Genomic DNA, 21,532 nt, shown 5'->3' on the forward strand with positions numbered 1-21,532 from the left:
AGCATTGGAATAATACATGTCATACAGCAACATAAAAACAGGAAGACAAGTATCACAGCCCCTATAATCGGTGTTAGTAACTTAAAAGAAAAACATTCCCCCTGGCCCAAACAGTGATTCTAACCAGGAGAGAAAAGCCAGTGTATCTTTTATGCCTCTCTCTTTATTCACCTTGTCTTTTAGTTCTTTCAAATGCTGAATAGCGAGCGTAATATTTCCGTAATCATCGTCATTAGCTGGAATATATGTACAACAGGAGTCTCCTACTAAAGCATAGACTCCTCCAGATGCTGCATTTTGAAGGTCCAGCACAAACCTGTTCTGAAGTACCATTAATCTAACTCCCCTTAATTCTTGTTTGATAGCGTCTAAGCCTTCTAACGTGATATTAATAAAAGAGTACATTTCATAAAAAGTCGCATGGGTGAGGCTGTAGAATGAGGCATTAAAGCACATATATAACAAGATGCATTAAATTTCTTTAACTTTACAGCATGATTTATAAATTTATACCACAAATTACTCATATCCCCCTCATTATCAGTTTCATTCAGCCAGTTTGTATACAAAGAGGCTTCGTGTTTAGATTCTTCCTCTTTTGGGGTGGTGACAGGCTTCTACATAAAAAGGAAAAAGGCTGTGCACATCAGTCCCACGCAGGTTAGCCCCATCTGTCCTTGTGGAGACATCACTCCTGCGCTTTGCTCAGTTCGTTTGTGACCTTTTTACAGTGGGAAGCATGAATCCAGGGCACCATTTCTGTGACCTTCACAGCAGTGGCAGTGGTCAGAAGCACCTGGTACAGCCCCCTCCACCTGAGTGAACACCATTTCTTTTTCCTGAAGTCTTTCACCAGAATCCAGTCTCCTTATTCACTCATTAGTTCTTACAGCACAGGTAAATCCCTGTGGGCTGGAGCCCAGCATAATCTTAGGCTTTTTTGGTCAACATTGGTCAACAGATTGGTCAACAACTGGGTAATAACTCTTAGAAAAATCTACACATTGTTCCCCTGCCTCAGCTGTGACGTTTTGCAGAACAATTCTAGCTGAAGTTGTAAAATTTCTCTTTGTTCCGTTCCTGCAAAACATCTTATTATGAGCAAACAAACCACAATAATCATTTGCATCTAGGGGAATCACTCCCAAGGGTAACCCCCCTTAAAGCTATATTGTTCTACCCATCAGGTTCTGCCACTAGATAAGAGAACCTTTCCCATGAAATCATTTTTTGACCTTCATGATCCCTTCAGGGTGTACAATTAGCACAGAAGCAGCAGCTTTAGTCCACATGTTTTTCAAACAGGATATTAACGATATGATCATAACGAATAATACCAGACCCACAAATATGTATTGAACCAGAGACCCTCTCCATGTTCCTAGCACAGACTGTAGCCATGTACCAATGCCCCAATCATCTGGATTATAATTATGATATATATTTTTCTTCATCATAGATGTGCTTTGCTAAGTCCTAGCAACCTACAATACTACAATAGAGAATTAGCAAATTCAACAATCCATTCCTCCAGCTAAATTCATCCCTCCAGGAAGTTTCATTGATTGGCCCGTGATGATATCAAACAGGCTGTTACACAGTTCTGTTTGATCCAGCCCGCATCCCATGGCGTTCCTTCAGTCTGATGTCTAGTCGATCTTTCAGAGATCTGTTCCTTCATTCCACTGTTCCAGCAGACTGAGGGTGATCTCAGTCCATCTCACTCCGAACAATGCAGCCACAGCCTGACACACCTTCCCTGTGAAGTGTGTTCCTTGATCATAATACAAGGGGCAGGGCAGTGCCCACCGAGGGCTTATCTCTGTTATCAAGTGTTTGGTAGACACAGAGGCAGTGGCAGCAACCCACCAGGAAAACAGATTATAAGAGCCCAGGTTTCCCTTTACAATTTTCAATTTCCCAGGTTTGAAAGGTTCCTCAGTAGCAGGCCTTTTGAGCTGTTGCACCCGCACCTGAACTGTAGTTGAGTTCCTTTGATAAACATTACATCCAGATACCACATAAGTGGTTACGGCTTCAAACCCGGTTCTCACCCAGTTTTGGGTAACCGGCACACCATTTGACTCCCACCTGGGTGTCCAACAGAGTGCATTTGTCGGGCTATAAAGGGCATTAGGCTGTGAGGGCATGCAGGGCGTCTGGTGTGCTGTCAGCTCCACACCCCATCATCATGCAGCCCCACAATCTTTTCTAACCATGTCCATTTCTCTGCTTCACAGAGGTCTCAGACTACTGTTCTACAAGTATTGCTCACCTGACAGTTGCATCTGCAAAGTTGTTCCCTCGAGTTACTGGAAACATTTCTTTATTATGTGATTTACACATTACCACAGCTACTTCAGTCAGTAGCTGCAAAGCTTCTAACAGTTCAGAGATAAACCCAGCATTCTTAACTGGAGTCCCTGCTGTGTTGAGAAAATCCCTATTCCTCCACCACCATCCAAAATTGTGGCATGCACCAAATGTATATATAGAGTCTATATACATATGCAGCCATTCAAAACAAGCGGGGTACGCTGCGGTATAACACGGTGGGCATGTCGCAGTATACCGCATCATACCGGACGCAAATTAGATTATGTTAATAGTATCCGGAATCACCTTGTAAAATCGCCAGGTGGAGCTAATAAAGGTTAACCTCTCCTGTACAGCATTTGAGCTGTCACCAGAAAACGTCAGTTTTGAATCCTGATCACTGCTGAGGGACAATCTTTATTCAATTAAGAATTTAAGGTGTATACTCTTTAGACTTTAAATTTAAACAGTGTATTACAGCATGTTAATCATTAAACATTAAAAAGGCGGTATATTTTATAAAAGCAAGATTGTTCTGTTGGACAAAAGTACACAACCTACCACCTTTATCATAAATATTTTAATTATGCAGGAATATTTTATGCATCAAAGTCTTTACTGAAGATATTACTAAGAGTATTAATAATGAATGACCTTGGACAAGCTGTAAGCTCAAAGTATTACCCTGGTCCACATTCTTTGTAACCGTCTTTGTAAACGAAAATAGTTTATTTTTTCATTGACAAAAAGTAACACCACAGCATTTAGTTGATCCGATCACGCATTCATTTCTAATCATACAATGTAATTCTTGAGAATCTCCGATTCACCATGCCTTTCACATGCTCATAAACGATTTTAATTTAGGAATATAAACATATTAATGTATGTAAACTGTACTGTATATTGCTGGTCTTGGTAGTTTAAAGAAAAAATACACACCAGTATTCCATTTCTCCCTAAACATTTTAAGCATCAAAGTCTTACATGTTGTTATTTGGGAAACATTTTTACGTGCTCCTTCTGACCATATTAGGATTATATACTTTGTGAAAAGTGATAGTATTTAACCTTTTCTGTGAATTCGCTTGTTATCTAACAAATGCATACTTTTAGAATTTGATTAACAGGGAATATAATATGGAATTGCGTATCTAAACAACTTAATAATGATATAATTATAATAATGTACTGTCTGGCGGAATAAACTGAAGAGGTTAGTTAATGCGACACGGAATTATTAAGAATTATCACCTCTTTTTACACTTGAGAACAAATGAGAACATTCCACTCAGTGGGATGTTATCTCAAGCACCTGCTAATTCGTTTTACACCACTGGACGACAGGAGAATGTGACTGTACTGTATCTGTACAGAATGTATCTTTCAATCAATACAGTAATTGATTAAAATCGCAATCGTGCGTTTAATTAAATGCCTTTTTTGATTCACAATCTGAAAATGAAAACAGCGGTAAAGTCACCTTGAATTTAAAAAAAACGATTTTGGCACGCCTGTAGCATTTTCACGAAACCTCCTAAAGTTATGAGAACACTTGCTTTGTGTATAAAGTACATTGTGAATGTTTTCACAGCCTTCACTTTGTTGTTTTTATGCCATTTTTTTGACCACACACAAATATTCCTATGTCCGTATCTTCGCAAGGGAATCAGTGCGAATTTTAATACTAATTAAATGACCGCGGGCACTTTCCACCCCCGCTACATTCTCAGAGTAGAACAGACTAACCTTCTAATGAAAGACGGTCCACCTCCCACGGACAGGAAAAGTGCCCACAGGCACTTAAACTTAATATGGTCAGTAACAGTAAAGAGTAACATGGTCAGAATGTTTAGGGAGAAAGTGGAATACTGGTCTGTATTTTTTCTTTAAACTACCAATACTAGCCATATACAGTCTGTAATGTAGGGATTTCTATATGTCTTTATTTAGTGGTTACATTAGTGAAAAGGCTAAACTTTTAGCTTCAGTAACGCGTACGCGTACGCGTACGCGTACGTATGGTGTACATGTTTGTTTTGGGTTTTGCTTGTTCACATATCTCCCCTTTTTATAAAACAACGTGGTTGAAAACTGTTCCAGAGACACTGTTGTTTCATCAGTTAAAAGTACATCATGAAATGCCTCTCCCTGTTCAATCTACTGTTAAAAAGAAAAGGAGCATAAAGCGTCTGATGGTCATAAACGATATTCATTTAGGAACAGCATCAGAGATATGTTTTTAACTGCACTGCATCGGAGAGAATACCATAGTGTGTTTTTTTTTTTTACTCCCTGGCGGAAATTGGCTTCCATAAGAATCAATATGGCTCAGAGATTAAATAAAACTTCACTCGCACCAAACAAATGTATATTTCTAATCACAACATGATCGAATTTAAGTCATTTTAATAACAATGAATAGTCACCTATGCGTTACAATATAAACATTTATATTGATTTAAATCGCGTTTAAATCGCCGTTATTTAAAACCCATAAATAAAGCTGATACTGTTTAGACTTTTAATTATTTAAAACTGTATTACAGCAGCACAATGCACAATGCAACGTAAATCGCTATCTTTGTCTTCTGTGTAATAATGTTCACCTCTCTGTCCAGCAAATTAACAATAGTAATAATAATGAACTTTATTGTATATGGCGCCTTTAAAGGTGGCTCCTCAAAGCACTTTACAGGTTAAAAACAATAACAACAATACTGTTTGACTGGGCAAACGATTTTTTTTTTAAGAACTACAAAATGAGATATAATGATGTGTTCCGGTTTAGACATAAACGAAGAGCATAACACGTGGGCGGCGTAGCGGTCGGCTCTGGCTTTCCCATCTACTGTATACCGATACGCTGCATACAACCCCCCTCTCTGCGGGAGTTCTGGCTGTGGCGAATTAAACCGGTTTCACAAGTATTTTCAAAGTAGAAGGGGGCGAGATTTCCAGCAAAAGACACCTCCCCCCCTCAAAAACCAAGGAAGTACAGTACTTACTAGTTAAGAAAGCTAGACTCCTCAATGAAATCGCTTTAACATGCTAATGCTTTGGTGTAACAGTCCGGGCGTGGCCAGCTTCTAATGTCAACCTGACTATGGCGAAAGGAACCCTCCTTTCATTGGAAGACTATGAACATATTCTAGCCATAAATGAATTAATAGCAAACATGGTTTACATAAAATACATTTTTCCAAGAAAGTTTAGCCTTTGTTACTAATGAAACCACAAAATAAAGACATAAATATAGAAATCTTAATATTTTTTAAAATACATGACTTTGCTAAAATTTATTTGAAAATAAAAACGATTACAAACGCCAGCGGATAGAGAGAACAGGGGAGGGATGTTGGTTTTGCATAAGGGGTGGGGCTATAGAAATGAGGTCTATTTGAGAATGTGGAGTTACATGTTCTGGCTGTTGGTGAATTATCGTTGTTGAGTATGGCGTGTTGAGGTATTGATTTTGTGTAATGCTTTATGTTGAAAATTTAGGTGGATTTTGTTTATAATAACGAGGATAAACTGGGATGGGAGGAGGATTTGGTTTTGCATAAGGGGCGGGAATATGATAATTTGAGGAATTTGAGAGAGATTCACAGAGATTCCCTCTGCTGTGACCCAGGGAACCTGCAGTCAGGTAACATTATTTCTCACAACTACCAGGTAGTGAGTGAGATTGACCTGATTGTTCCTGCCTTAACGGCAGGGTTGCCAATACACCCAGTCCCCCAGAAGGGACAGGGAATGAAAGCCAAGCCGGTTTTCTTACAGCCACCAGCTCAGTTTGTCAGTCTGAGTCTGACCAACAGTGGTTCAGCCAGACTGGAGCTGGATGGGCAAGCCACCCGACTGTTAGTGCAGAACATGGAAAAGGGGGGTGTCAGAATCCCCGCCTGCACTGACATGGGCCTGGTGGGTGATGGTGAGTTCGAAGACAGTGAACTAGCTATCCCAGTGCTGGGGCAGCTCCCTGAACCCCTAGAGAGGGAAGGGGGGAGCGAGCAGGTGTCCTACACCCACGTCCAGCGAACGATTGTAAACATGCCGATAGAGGGATTCCTCAATCAGGAAGTGTGCAGGGTGGACCTGAACAGTGAGAATGGAGTAACAATCCCAGATCCCTCAGGTGCTCCAGATAACCACTAAGCCAAGGGTCAGGCATGCTCCACCGCTGCACCACCCCCTGCAGGGTTCCTAGAGCACAGGCATGAACAAATCGAAAAAGCAGATGTCCTGGAAATGGAGGAGCAGCATCAGCAGCTGCGTCAGATCTCCTCAGATTTCCAGGATGTTGGTGCCCAAGATGCCACATGGCATACTGAGAAAGAGACCATGTACATGCTGCGCCAGCTTAGAAAGGGGACAGTCACTCAGAAGGAGATGACTGGGATCAGCCACCCGAAAAGACTTTTGGGAGGACTGATTGCTGCCGCCACTGTTGTGTGTTTGCTATTTCTGGTAGGTTTGTGTGCTACTGGCACTCTCACCCTGACTGCCCCAAGAAGGCAGGTGTCAGAGGTGCCAGAGGGTAGTGACAGACTGTATCAACAGCAGCAAAAGTTGGAAAGCTTAGGGAAAACCCTACAGGCAACTTCCTATGCAACAGGGTTGAATCTTATCCCCCACCTAGTGGACATGATTGTTGGTGTTATACAGTGGGTTTATGCTTGTGTGCAACAGGCCAGAATGTTGACACAAGACCTGTTAAGGGAGCTTAGTGCCACTGTAGCCAGTCTAGCCATAGCACAAATCCTAACCCACTTGATTTCACTCTTCTCAGTAGAGGAGTATGTGACATTAAACCCATTGCTCATAGCTCACCCAGAAGGCAATCCAAGATTGAATTCGGTTCCAAATCTTGAGATGGGTATGGCTACCAAAGCTATCCATTGGCTGTGTCTAACTGATCCACCAATGAAGGGTGTAAAGCTACTAACGAGCAGAGGGAGGTTAATGAACCCCATGAAGAGCAGGTGGGAAGTAAATGGCTGGTCAGCACACCACATTTAACTGTCACTATAACTTGTGACAGGCATGATACAGCTACCACAATGCAGCTACCTAACCAACAGTTTCCTGCAAGTTCCCAAGGAGGCCATAGTACAGCATGGTAACTTAACACTGTACGGTCTGCAACCAGACAACATAAGACCAAACTTGAGGTCGTGGATGCCTTCAGGTGCCACACTATTGAATTGGATAGAAATCCAAGAAACAGTAAGCCCTGAAGATGTACAGGTAGTTAGTTTGCTTTAATGGAACAAACCTCCAAACCACCCTGGCAGGTGCCCAACACAGGTGTCATGGTTCATCAGGGGGGCTGGGAACAGGAACCGGTGTTATTGTAACACTGGTGCTGGGAAGCTGGATCATGACTGACAATGTACTCTGAATGCTGTACTCTTACATCAAGATGTACTCCGGGTAGCACGAATGAGTCAAAGGTAGCATTTCAAAAGAAAGGAAGTTACCTCTTCCCCAAATATCTGCCTACAGAGGTATCAGATACTGACAGTGAACTTCCTGATTTGTAATGCCTAGACTGAGATGATGTCTCCTACCTTGTTTATACATACTCCAGATGTTATTCATCCTGTTTGTTCCCAATGCTGGTTCCGGTATGAATTCTCGAGGAGTAATGTGGACATTTAAGGTTAATGTTCTAATGACAAGGGACATCACTTAACTCTGTTTTGTTTTGAAGGCAACAACGCCTCAGGACCTCGTGACCTTCAAAAAGGGGGGATATGTAGAGGCAATGCTTGTTAATAAGACAGAATTAAGTGTTGCTGTGCTTTCCCAAATGAGGCCCCATCTCTCTCTTCATCTCTGTGGCTGCACCACAGAGAAACTATTCATGCAGGCTGATTTAAAGATGTTTTCTTTTGATAAGGGACAGCTCCCAAATGGGGATGCACTTAGCTGAGCCTGGCTATCATGATCAATGGTCATCCATTGGCGCCTATCTGTCTAGGGAGTGCCAGATGGACATCTGGATTGCATTCCTAGGTGTCAGGAGTAAGTGACTCATATCTCACCTTGATCAACCAGTCAGGGATTGGTAGGGCCATGTAACCCATGTGGGACTCTGATGCCCATTAAACTTTCAGCCAATGACAAGCTGAAGTTCCTCCAGGTAAAAACAGGCAACAGAGAGCCTGGAGAAGGAGAACTAGTAGGACTATTCCAGTAGGAGAATTCTAAGGAGAATTCCAGGGGTGCAAGACAAATCCATGGCAGGACGGCCCAGGAGCAGAAGGCTCCCAAGGGCAGGACATTCTCACAGCGCGCCTCTTGACCATCCTGAGACTCAGCCCGGACAACCACGGAACGGCCAGTGCGTCTGAGTGCCAGTACTTTCCTCTGTTCTAAAAGTCGAGAGCGGAGGTTGCCACGAGTAACCAGAGGATCCACCCGAGGTTAGCATCAGCAGCAAACCTCGTGAACAGGTCAGAACTGTGGACAGCTGAATCACTATTCAGAACAAGCGCTTCATCAGGAACGAATCGGTCCTCTTCCTGACCTGCTGGGACCCACAGTCATCTTTTCTCCTGTGCACAAACTTTGCTAGTTAAAGCCAACACTAACTAGCCGGTCAGTGAGCATCAGCAGCGCACCGTCGCAAGCAGCACAGCACAGCCTGGCACCTAGCCAGAGAGTGCGGATTGGACAGCAACAGCCTGCAACTGTTCCTTTGTGCCCACAGGAGATCTGAATCCCGAGAGATTGGATGAGTATTCAACTTCACTGCATTACAGCTCGAGAATTCCATTGTTATCCCAACCAGTTGATATCAGTTTAATTCCTAAGAGTTATGTACTTGTTTTGAGTATCTAATGTAGAAGTTGTAATCAAGTTCAATTATGAAACGGTCTAGATGAATGATATACTGAACGTATGTCCTCTTGATATATGTAACTCTTTGTAACTGAATGAATATATACCTTTTGTATTCTGATAACCCTCTCGATAAGATCTGTTAGGTTTACATGCATATTCTATGTATTAATAAATGTATCCTCGTGTATTAGTACCTGTGTGTGTGCGTTGTTTGAGTTATATCGCATAGTTGGATTCTAAAGCCATTAAAATAATTATTTTTGTGACTTACACAAAAATAATTTTTGGCTACAATTAATAATTGTCCCCGTAAATGCCCAAACTCTACAGAACTGGTGCCTCGTGAGAGCACACTACACCAGCTTCCGCGGGCTTGCAATACAATCGGCGAAAGCGAAAGCGAGAGCAAGGTGTTTAAAGACAGATTTTGTCGTGGTGACATCATGGTAGAAAGAAACGAACTTGTTACGTCTCAACAGAAACGCTCTTTAGCTCTTTCGGCTTTATGCAGAGAACAGCGTCTGTCGAGATCACTTTTGAGTCAGCGGGAAACGCCCTGTGCTGTCAGTTTGATTTCATATTGCTCGTAGCGGCGCCCGGCTTTTGTCTGTCAAACGTTAGGTTGCGCTCCTTCATGCTGCATCGTCGGCATGAGTGGAGCTTTTTAAACGTCTGTACTTACTGCGCCCCATAAGAAATCGTTTGTCCCCGTTCAAAAGAGATTGTGCGATGTCCTGCAGGGTTCGCAAAGCAAACCTTTGACAGTTTGAAAAGAGGAATTTATTCTGCTTCCTGTGCGTGCAGTAGTTACAAAGTTGAACGTCTTTACACGATCTGCTGCAGTTTTCAGTGGGCGGGCTTTGTCAGATGGCTTGGAAAAACGCACTGTGTTTCGGCTCGGGAAACATCATGAGCAGCTATACTGTGTATAGCTGACTTTTAACGCATACAGAATTCATTAGAAATCATTGATTTCTCCAATTAACAAGGGTCCCTTAAAGGATGAGTCAAAGTAACGTTTAATCGGATTAGTTTCCTTAGAGCTGGTTCAGAGTTTGCTCAAGAGTGTACCTTTCACAGATGCGCAAAGAAGAATGTTGGGGGTGCACGCTTCAAGGCGCCTTACAGCTATAGGGAGCGATTCGAGATGATTCGTGGCGTGTGCTCGTTCCCATATACCGTACGCCCCGGGGTGCAGTGCTAAGATGACGTACAATACCGCTTGGGCGCGTAACGGCGTTATATGCAAGTGCGGGACGTGAGGGTTTTCGTTTGTTCGTTTTGTTTTGCTCTGCTTTGCTTTGTTTTGCTTTCCATCGCGTTGGTAAGAGCGTAAATAAAAAGGCGATTCCTGCGTCTACCACTAATGTAAGAGCTATTTCAAGTGCGACGTGGTGCGGCTTTTCAAATGCTTGTGGGCATTTCTCTGTTGTTGATTCTTTTTTTGTGTGTAACAAAGTGGCATTTTCATGTCCGGACGGGGAGACTTTATCATTCCGACATGAAGCCACCCTTAAGTCCTCTGAGGCGTGTCTGTCTGCAAGGCTTGTATTTTGGAAATGTTTTTTTGAAACGGAGAACGACTTTGAAATAGGCTTCCGCCGGCGCCTCGCGATCCAGGTAAGATTGTATCAAAAACGCAGCCGCGGCGGGGCTTGCTGTAGTCGTGGCCGAGTGGTTAAGGCGATGGACTAGAAATCAATTGGGGTCTCCCCGCGCAGGTTCGAATCCTGCCGACTACGTTGTCCACCTCCTGTCGTTGTGTTCCGGCGCAAGCAAAGAAACGTGCCTCTTTGCTGTTCCTGGTGGTTTTAAAACGCCAAATCGCTTGTACCCGCTGCCTTGGAAATAAATTCTTCAGCGTCTGCGAATGGCATTTTGCAGCTGGAAGCAGATGTCGACGCTTTTTGCACAGAGCACCAAAAAAGCGTCTTTTTTGAAGGCCCAGGCACTGAGCATTGGTGGTTCAGTGGTCGAATTCTTGCCTGCCCCGCTGGAGGCTCGGGTTCGATTCCCGGCCAATGCAGTGGCTTTTGCAGCGAGCGGCTCCATCACTTGCATCCCCTTGCAACTCGCAACTGAAAACCCACTGAAGCTAAGCAGGTGTGAGCCAGGTCAGTACCCGGATGAGGGTGAGCTACAGGGAAAAACAAAGCTTCCAGCTGGAAGCGGTGTTAATGGTGCCGGCGGGGGGGCGCTCACCCTGAGGTCTGTGCGGGTCCTAATGCCCCAGTATAGTGACGGATATGCTGTGTTGTAAAAGGGCGCTGTCTTTTGGATGAGATGTAAAACCGAGGTCACAGCGCTCTGTGGTCATTCAAAATGACCACCAAAACCTTTGACAAAAGCTCTTGGTAATTGATGGTCTTCAATAATGCTTCTCCTTTAGGTACATTTTAAATCAGCTGAAAAATGCTGTGAAATGGGGGGGCACTTCAGGCCAGTGTAGGATTTGGGTTACAAGAACCATGAAACTGCACGAGAAAGCCCGTACACTGAATTACACGGCTTTCTATTCAAAGGAGGGCAAAAGAAATTCCCTGAGTTTGATTTTTTGCAGCACAGAGAGGAGCACTGTCGTGAGGCCGGTTAGCTCAGTTGGTTAGAGCGTGGTGCTAATAACGCCTAAACGTACGGGCCAGGTCCTTTTCTCCTTTCTTACCAAAGCTGTTAGGTTCCTTTCCGTGGTGAGATGGGTTGTCATGCAACACTGCCACATAGTGCCGACAGACAAGAGTGTTGCGGGAGAAGAGAAAAGTGTTTGAAGATTTAAGAGTGTCTTAGGTGGAGCCAAAATCAAGTGTCACAAATGAAAGTGGTTGGATTTCCAATGTTTAATATGGTAAAAATAAGCGGAAGTTATTTGCCGGTCCGGCACAGTCTGCCATGCTTTTGTCATATACTGTAAAGTGGTGTCGAACTGGGTGTCGAACTGGATCCTCACCATTTGCATATGTGAGGCTCCAGTTATACATCGAGTGTCACATTAAATGACAAAAATGAAGAGAGTTAAAGCAGCTGGAGAGGTTTTCTTACAACTTTTGAGCTGACACAGTTTTGGAAAATGTTTCCTTCACGCTGCACTGTACAATATAGGCAGCCAAGAGTCTCCAAAACAAAACAGAATTGACAGATAGGAGAAAATTCCCACTCGTCCTGAAGTTCCCAAAATCCAGCACTGAGCGTAAACAAAGTGTCTAAGTAGCGTGGGAATGCTAACACTAACCCTAGCTGGAGTTTGAGCAAACCAGCACTGAGCGTAAAAAGATGAGTCAAAGTAACGTCTAATCGGATTAGTTTCCTTAGAGCTGGTTCAGAGTTTGCTCAAGAGTTTACCTTTCACAGATGCGCAAAGAAGAATGTTGGGGGTGCACGCTTCAAGGCACCTTACAGCTGTAGAGACTGATTCGAGACGATTCATGGCGTGTGCTCGTTCCCATATACCGTACGCCCCGGGGTGCAGTGCTAGGATGACGTACAATACCGCTTGGGCACGTAACGGCGTTATATGCAAGTGCGGGACGTGAGGGTTTTCGTTTGTTCGTTTTGTTTTGCTCTGCTTTCCTTTGTTTTGCTTTCCATCGCGTTGGTAAGAGCGTAAATAAAAAGGCGATTCCTGCATCTACCACTAAGGTAAGAGCTATTTCAAGTGCGGCGTGGTGCGGCTTTTCAAATGCTCAACAGGATGACTTCGCATGCACGCGTGCTTTCATGCAGTCGTGTGTGCAACCATGTCTGCTTACGTGCAAACGGGCGTGGTTTCATGTATGCAAAAAACTTTCCTGGGCTCTTCTGAAGCACATAAAATTATTTGGAGATATACATTTGTCTTGTTTTCCTCTTAGGCTCTAGAATTGATAACTTTTTTTTCATTTTTGGCATTTTTCATAATTTTCTAGAAAGTGGTTGCAAGCCCGATATCATGCAAAGAAACTTCAGGATTCGGGGATCAGTCAATGGATTTTCTTCAAAGTTGGATTTTTGCACTCTGTTGACCAAGAGATGTTGTTCTATAATGTTTTTTTTTTCAAATTTAAAAATATCATTTTTTCATGGAGCTTTGAAGGGGATGGATTCACCCTCCTTTAGCCAGGACAGAGCTCCAGGAGCCTGGGTAGGATTCTAGCTTTCTCCCCTTGCAGGCACCTGGCACAGAAGACAATATTTTTTTCCTTAAAATCTTTTTTTTTGTGTTCCTTGTTGTTCCAAACTTAATTTTAATCACTTTTAATTAGAGATTTTATTAAAAATAGTGCAATAAATGACTAATTTCACAAAAATTAATGTAATATAAAACGGATGTTTTCAACTTTATTGTAGTGTTTTAGAAACTAATATGTCTTCAAAAATGGTTGTTTTTCACTCCTATGAATGAAAACTGTTGTTATATGATGTTTTTTTTTTCAAATTTTAAATGATCATTTTTTCATGGAGCTTTGAAGGGGATGGATTCACCCTCCTTTAGCCAGGACAGAGCTCCAGGAGCCTGGGTAGGATTCTAGCTTTCTCCCCTTGCAGGCACCTGGCACAGAAGACATCATTTTTTTCCTTAAAATCTTTTTTTTTTGTGTTCCTTGTTGCTCCAAACTTAATTCTATTCACTTTTAATTAGAGATTATATTAAAAATAGTGCAATAAATGACTAATTTCACTAAAAATACTAAAAGTAATATAAAACGGATGTTTTTAACTTTATTGTAGTGTTTTAGAAACTAATATGTCTTCAAAAATGGTTATTTTTCACTCCTAGGAATGAAAGCTGTTGTTATATGATGTTTATTTTCAAATTTTGAAAAAGCAAAGGATTCTAGCTTTCTCCCCTTGCAGGCATCGGACACAGAGAACCTCATGGTTTTCCTAAAAATCATTTTTTATGTTCCCTGGTGTTCCAAACTTAGTTTTAATCAATTTTAATTTGTTATGTTACAAACAGGGTAATAAAGTCTTAATTGGACTATAACTAATGTCATATTGTCTGCTACAAAACTGATATTTTCAGCTCTATTGTAGAGATTCTAGAATCAACTAATAAAGAATTGAAATAAAAAAAGGGCATAAGAAGACATTACCAACAACGACCACATGATGGAGATATTGTCTAGACATTACCAACAACGACCACAAGATGGAGATATTGTCTAGACATTACCAACAACGACCACAAGATGGAGATATTTTCCAAAGAGGCAAGAGGGGCAAAGCTGCGATAAGGTAAAATCATTTTTTGAAAGAGATTGTTGTCAGAATGCACATCCGTATCCCAAACAGAATCTCTAGTAAAATATGATCATTTGTGAAACAGGCAAATGAGTGTCAGCTACAATATGATTGCTACATATCTGCATTTGTTGGTATTTAAGGAGTAAGAGTGCAGGTTTAAACCTGCGATCCAGTGTGTTGAAGAATTTCACAACACTACCTCTAGCACATATCTAAATAAATCCTCATAATGATTATTGCCCTGGGCATGTACCAAAAAAGCAGTGAGCATATATATATATATCACTGGGTTGAAGCTAGAAACACAGAATAACTGCAAACACATCCTAAATACAGTGTTCCAGCACCTTTGACCTCATCCAGAACGTATCATTTCTTGAAAGGGATTGCTGTCCGAATGCACATCTGAATCCCAAACAGAATCTCTAGTAAAATACGATCATTTGTGAAACAGGCAAATGACTGTCTCAGGGGCCCATTTCTCATTGTCAGACACATGTATGCAATGCTTTCACTGTGCATTGAGCAATAGGGATCAAAAACACCGCAGGTAAGGTTAGAAGTCATGTTCTATGATCATTTCTTTCAGCATTAGGGACTAAATATACTAAACGTATGATGCTAAAATGTTATTTTTACATATATTAATGTAATAAATGATTGCTTATGCTTTATAAACAAATCTAATTATAATAAAAGCTTAAGTTTTGTATTTATCTTGTACCATAGAACATGATTTTCTTTGTATTTCAAGCCCACAAAGTGTCCAAATGATGCACCTTTGACCTCATCCAGAACGTATCATTTCTTGAAAGGGATTGCTGTCCGAATGCACATCTGAATCCCAAACAGAATCTCTAGTAAAATACGATCATTTGTGAAACAGGCAAATGACTGTCTCAGGGGCCCATTTCTCATTGTCAGACACATGTATGCAATGCTTTCACTGTGCATTGAGCAATAGGGATCAAAAACAGAATGGAAACAGATGAGGATGGGATTTGAACCCATGCGTGCAAAGCACAATGGATTAGCAATCCATCGCCTTAACCACTCGGCCACCTCGTTAACAAAACTGGGCTGTCCCAACTGGGTTGGCGCGCTCCAGATGATCTTTTTCTTTTTTTTCCCTCGTACTCGAGGGTCATTTTCCTGTTCCACATGCGATTTCAACATTTTCCTTGGGAGATGTCAAGCCAGCAAGCCACTGCTGTGGTTCAGTGGCCAGCGTGGAGTTCAGTGGCCCTGTTGTACACAGAAAGCACATTGAGCTCCTTGGACATGAAAAGTTCCAGATAAAAGCCATTTGTCATCCTTTCTCTTGGTGTCGATGTTGCTATTGTATGTAAAGGTGGCAACTTGCTCAGCGAGCAGGTGGAGCACACACCGAATGCAGATGTGTCTGAGTGGTGTGTCCAAGTGGCTGCAAAAGGACAGCACTCCCGGGGCGCTGTGGCTTAGTTGGTTAAAGCGCCTGTCTAGTAAACAGGAGGCCCTGGGTCTGAATCCCAGTGGATAACCGCCTACGGCTAGACTTAATTAAATGCAAGTATTCATTTCCTGTCTTTAACACGACTTGTTTTTCTTAAAATGGATGCAACTTGCAAAACATGAAATACAAACCTTGCTAATCAGCGCTAGCAGCTGGCAAAAAAAAAGAAGTCAGCAATGTTTTTTTTCTTTAACCTTAACCCTGCTAATGGAGAAGAGTTAAACGACCGAGTCTATGCAGCTTAAACGGTGCGCACGTCGGGTTCTTAGCTGAAAGGGTGGTAAATCACGCTCACCCCAGTCCTTAATCTTTTAAAGAGGATACAAAATTGAACCTAGTCGCCACATCACATACATCCTGTTCAATGATAAAAAGGTAACATCTATCCTCGCTCCAGAGTAAATCTCACGTTGAGGGCATATTTTTTTTCACTTTACCGTGAATCGGGCTCGGCTGCACAGAGGAGAGAGCAGAGCAATGAGGTCACGGGGACAGGGGAGTCACACGCTGGCTGTTTGAACACGCGGAAGATCACTGAGGGATCCACAGTATATGGACCCTCCGTGCGCAATCAGTCCGCACTCCGGACTCTGAAACCTGCCATCCGAGTTAAGATCTCGGCAGAACCTGAAGCGCAGTTCCTTCTTAAAACGTAATCTGGTGAGCATTTCTAGAATCGTACTTGTATAGATGCAGCCTTTAATGTGTTGCTAGGTTAAAATTGATGACTTCTTGTATTTCAGTAGGCAACTGCCCTCTTGATTTTGGATTTAATTTCTTTATTACAGTGGCGCTTTTATGAAGCCAAGGGACCAGGGAGCTGCCCCAGTACTGGGATGGCCAGTTCGAAATCATAGAAACTATTGTCAATTCCAGTCCCATGTCAGTGCGAGCAGGGATTTTGACATCTTGTTTTGCTATGTTCTGCACCAACAGGCAGGTGGCTCGGCCATTCCGTTCCAGTTTGGGGGTACAACAGACTGCTAGGTTCAGTCTGATAAACTGAGCTGATGGTTGGAAGAAAACCATCTCAGCGTCCATTCTCTGTCCCTTCTTTAGGACAAGGCGTACCGGAAACCCTGCTGTTGACGCAGGAACGATCAGGTCCGATTCGTTTACTACCTGGCAGGCCTGAGGAATCGTCTGACCTGACCGAATGTTCTCGGGGTCACCGCTTAGAGAGTGGGCATCTGGGTCCACCCGTTTCCACAGCACACTGTTTACTGTGTCCAGCTGGGCGCCCAGTCGAACCAATAGGTCTGCACCAATGCAGACCGAATGGGTCAGCTGAGGTGCTACCTGGAAGTAGTGAGCAAACTTCCTTTTTCCGATGGAGATGGAAGCTACACAGCTTCCTTTGCTCCAAATGGACCTATGAGGTGGGGGTGCCCACCACAGAACCTGTGACTGCGTCACCAGGGTCACCTGACAGCTTCGCGACAGGTCCTCGAACAGACCTTCACTGATTATGGACTTCTCAGAGCTGAGGCTAAGAATTACATCATCAACCTGCACTTCTGCCACCTGGACCCCCTCCCACCACCATGGGGTGGTAGTCCTGGACCCCCTGAGGTACCAGGGTGCACAGAAAGGACTCCCATTCATTACCGGACAGGGAGATCCACTCTTCTTCAGGGATGAAAAGGGGGTGTGCTTTACCTGGCGGGTCAAGCAGCTGCTCGGAGCACTGCTCCTGTAGTTGGGAGACCGTGGGAGTGCTGGCCTGGGCAGGACTTCCCTGTAGTTTTGGAAAGCAAGAAGAGACATTTATTCTCGTCCAGAGGAACCAGGAGGAACCTCCAACTCAGCTATAGTGTTCAGTGGGCACTGTGTGATCACAGCATAACCACTGAATCCCCCTTTTTGCTGTGCAACAGGCTTAGGGTTTTTGACCTGAACCCACAATTTTCCACGCTGGCAGTCCACCAGAGGCTCCAGCCTGTCAAGCAGGTCTTGGCCAATGAGTAGTGGCTCTCTTTTTAACCTAGAGATGTAAACAGGATGCACCATGTTCATTGGCCCGAACCTAAGTGCCACCCACACTCGGTGTGTGATCCTGGCATGATCCTGGGTATAGCTGGAAATATCTATCTTACACGGTTCTACCTTAAGTCTGATGCCTTTTCCTTTCGCTACTCGTTTGAGCTCGCTGAGTAGATCGGCTGACATCAAACTAATTTCAGCCCCAGTGTCAATCAGTGCTTCTCTATCTAAGACGTTTTCAAGAAAAACCTTGATATAAATACGCCTTGCTTTGCCTTTCTGGCTGAGATTCCCTAAGAATTGTTGGAAGCCTGCCTTTTCTTTGACTTCAGGGGCGGGGTCAGCGCCCAACTCAGAGTCACAGCCTTCTTCCAGGCAGGAACCCTCCCACCCAATCAGATAGACTGAGGGAGGGGCTTGGGACGGATCCCCGCCTCCTCCAGTGAGAAGGGGCGTGGTCCCCCTAAGCTCATTCACACTTCTGGCATTCGGTGCGGAAGGTTTACCCTGTCCTGATCTCTCAGGCAGGGCTTGTTCAAGCCTGGCCAGGCGGGCTGCAGTCGACTCCCTTCGTCCAGTCTTATGATAGACTCTGCCTGAGCCCTTGCCTTCCCCGTAGCGCTCACGGCGGCTCTGACGCTTAGTGCGGTCCTGCCTGCCTATTTTGTGCCGGGGCTTAGCGAGCTCAGGAACCTCAGCTGCCTCGAGCTGAGGCGAGTCGTCAACCCTGCTGGCTTTAGTGGCGAACACGGCCGTTTTAGCAGGTTTTCGCTCTGAGGAAGCAGAGACTTCAGCTCCCCAGGCTTTTTGAGCCAACCTTCTAATGTCAGCCATTTTCATCGCTGTGTGTGCATCACAATCATTTTCCTGACTGAGGGATGCAGATTAGCAATGAATAAACCTTTGAAATTCACGTTCTCTTCGCAACCCTCTTCATTCCGCCCTGCAAAATAAGTGCGCCTAAGCCTCTGATAATAGTCGCGAGGGGCTTCAGCTTTTTCGTGCTTAATATGGTGCACAGCAGCCACGGCAGCTATGGGATCGATAAAAGCCGAAAATTCTCCGATCATTGCCTGACACAGCTCCTCAAAGCTATTACAGACTTCCGGTCCTTGTCTAGACATCCACTCGTGGATCGCTCGGCTGGTAGTTTTCCTTACTTACATAGCCTTTTCCTGTTCGGACGCTTCGGGCATAAACTGCAAAGTATATCTCAGCTCATCGATGTAGGTCTCCACATTATTCCCTGACACTGACGGGTCAAACCTTTCTACATCTTTGGCTAACTGCCTCAGGGAGTGGAGGTTAATTTTTACGGTTTCTCCGCGGGCAGGGAGACGGCCGTGATCAGGAGCAGGGGGTCTATGCCTGAACTGACTCGCCCTTGCGTTTCGCGCAGGACTCGGCGATCTCCCCCATGCCGATCCGACCACAGACCCTGGCCGGGAGAAACCTCCTCCCGGCGCGCTGGGTGAGCGCTCCGGGCTGCTAGGTGGGCTGGCATGAAGTGGGATCTAGTCTATTTTGCTTCCAGTACGGCAGCATCTGACTCCTTTTGCCTTTCCTGGCTGAGCTCATTTAAACTCTCAATTTCTTTTTCTTTTTCTTTCGAGCTCCCTTCCAGGTCTCTCCTAGCTACCTCAGCCGCAGTTTCTCTAGCAGACAAGTCATCTAATTTACCTAAAACTTCCCTGAGTCAGTCTTCACTTTCCTCATTTTTCACTCTCTTTTCTCTGATTATATCCAACAACTCGACTCGCTCCACCTTATATCTTTCTAGCGTTCCCTGAAGCTTTTGAAACTTTGTCAGCTCGGACAAAGACAGTTCCAGCTGTTTAGCTAGATTTAAGGTGAAACTCGATAGGACCAGAACTGCGTTCACAGACACTCCTGTGTTAAGCTGGTTCGCTACCTTAGCTACTAAATCTACTTGCAGCTTCTCAATATCATCAAAGTTCAACTTTTCGATACCACTCCAGTAACCAGGATTGTCGTCGCTAGAAATAGTACTTATAAGCGACTCCACTTCAGACATTTTAGCAGCCATTGTCATTACGTCAGAGAAACTTTAAGAGTATTACTTTTTTTTTTCTTTTTCCAAAATACAGTATGGAATCTAGACACCCGAGCAGATGGATTTCCAATCAGCACACGTTACACTAAACGCTAGAAAACAGGGGGATTTCTTTACGCAGTTATCAGCACACCCGGTATTCGCGTATAGAAGCCGCGGTGCTGTGCTGAACTTCAGTTATTCTGTGCGACTGATTCTCATTTCATTCTAAACTCACCCACCCAGGGACGCCATTAAATGTAATGGTTTGATGGGTTTACTGAGACAATTATTAATTGTAGCAGTAATCACAAGGTTGTTCGTTGGGGCTTTTAGAAAATCAATCGTCAGAACAACTAACAACGCACACACAGGGGTTCAATACACTAGATACATTTATTAATATAAATTGTGCACCAAACATATACTAGTCTGCCTGGATACGAGTGGCAGACCTTACTGTGAGGGTTATCAATATACAAGGTATATAATCCCGAAGAGATGCAAACACAAAGAGATACACAACAGAGAATATATGTCAATATATATCGTTCGGTTACCAAATCGCTAATCAGTGTTATTACCCACTGTTACTCTAAACTCGGAAGTAAATACATTACTCATGAATTAAATTGATAACAACTTGTGTTGAGGTACAATTAAATTCTCGAGACGCAATGTAGAACATGGGGTTTACTTATCCACTGTGTATGGATTTGGAATTTCCCGGCACGAACACCAAACCAGCTGACAGGCTCTGTTGCAGCCTCTGTTCCAGCGGTTGTCCAATGGGCGTTGTCCCGGCGTCCTCTGGCTACCGGCCAACCAGTCAAGGTGCAGCTCGGAGTAGGACGGGCGGAGGAATCTGACTGCGGCGCGCAGGGCAGTCGTTGCTCCGAGGGGATCTACCAGCAGTCCGGCTGGCTGGTAGAAAGTCTCTATGCACAGAGTGTGACCGCGAGTCCTCACAAGTCACTCTTGTGCCTGGGAAGAAGCTGGTTCGTTCCCGGTCCAGCACTGCTTCTGAATAAGCTATTCAGGTTGTCGACGAGGGTCCAACTGTAGGGTCCAACTGTCCAACACAAACACAATCTGTGGCGTTTAGCGTGACAGTCTTGCAGGCATCGTGCTGTCTCACTGCAATACTATACCGCTGGAGGAAACAGTCCATCTGGCCTGAAACTCATTTGAACGTCTAGCTACAGCAACTAACAATATCATGATTTATTCAGGATGTGTGGAATCACCACGTCCCGGAGACAGCTTCCGAAATCGTGAGCATTCTCTGGTGGTGTCCTGCAGGGCACCTGTGGGCGTGCGTTGGTGGTATAGTGGTGAGCATACCTGCCTTCCAAGCAGTTAACCCGGGTTCGATTCCCGGCCAACGCAGTGGCGATTGGTTTCAAATGCTGTCATGAGCCTTGGATTGTGACTAGCAAAGCGCAGCCTTTTGAAAAACGGAATGCAAAACAGAATTGAAGGAGAATCTTACAGGGGATTCTGAGCGGTGTCTGCATACACGCAGTCCGATACGGGTGCTGAAAGCTTGAGCTACTCTCAATGTCATGCTGCCTTTCCCCGGAGTAAATCTGTTACATTGAAAGAATGCTTCTGGC

The 21,532-nt window shown here is 44.0% G+C and overlaps 2 non-coding genes across 2 annotated transcripts; both read left to right on the forward strand.

The window, feature by feature from the left end:
- Positions 1 to 10,828: 10,828 nt before the first annotated feature.
- On the forward strand, positions 10,829 to 10,910 carry trnas-aga (transfer RNA serine (anticodon AGA)). The gene has a single exon. It is a non-coding gene; the product is annotated as a tRNA-Ser (tRNA).
- A 10,323-nt stretch (positions 10,911 to 21,233) lies between these two features.
- On the forward strand, positions 21,234 to 21,305 carry trnag-ucc (transfer RNA glycine (anticodon UCC)). The gene has a single exon. It is a non-coding gene; the product is annotated as a tRNA-Gly (tRNA).
- The last annotated feature ends 227 nt before the right edge of the window (positions 21,306 to 21,532 follow it).

The sequence above is a fragment of the Lepisosteus platostomus genome, unplaced genomic scaffold, assembly GCF_059453375.1.
Source record: "Lepisosteus platostomus isolate fLepPlt1 unplaced genomic scaffold, fLepPlt1.hap1 Scaffold_30_H1, whole genome shotgun sequence".
In the NCBI taxonomy this organism is placed as follows: Eukaryota; Metazoa; Chordata; class Actinopteri; order Semionotiformes; family Lepisosteidae; genus Lepisosteus; species Lepisosteus platostomus.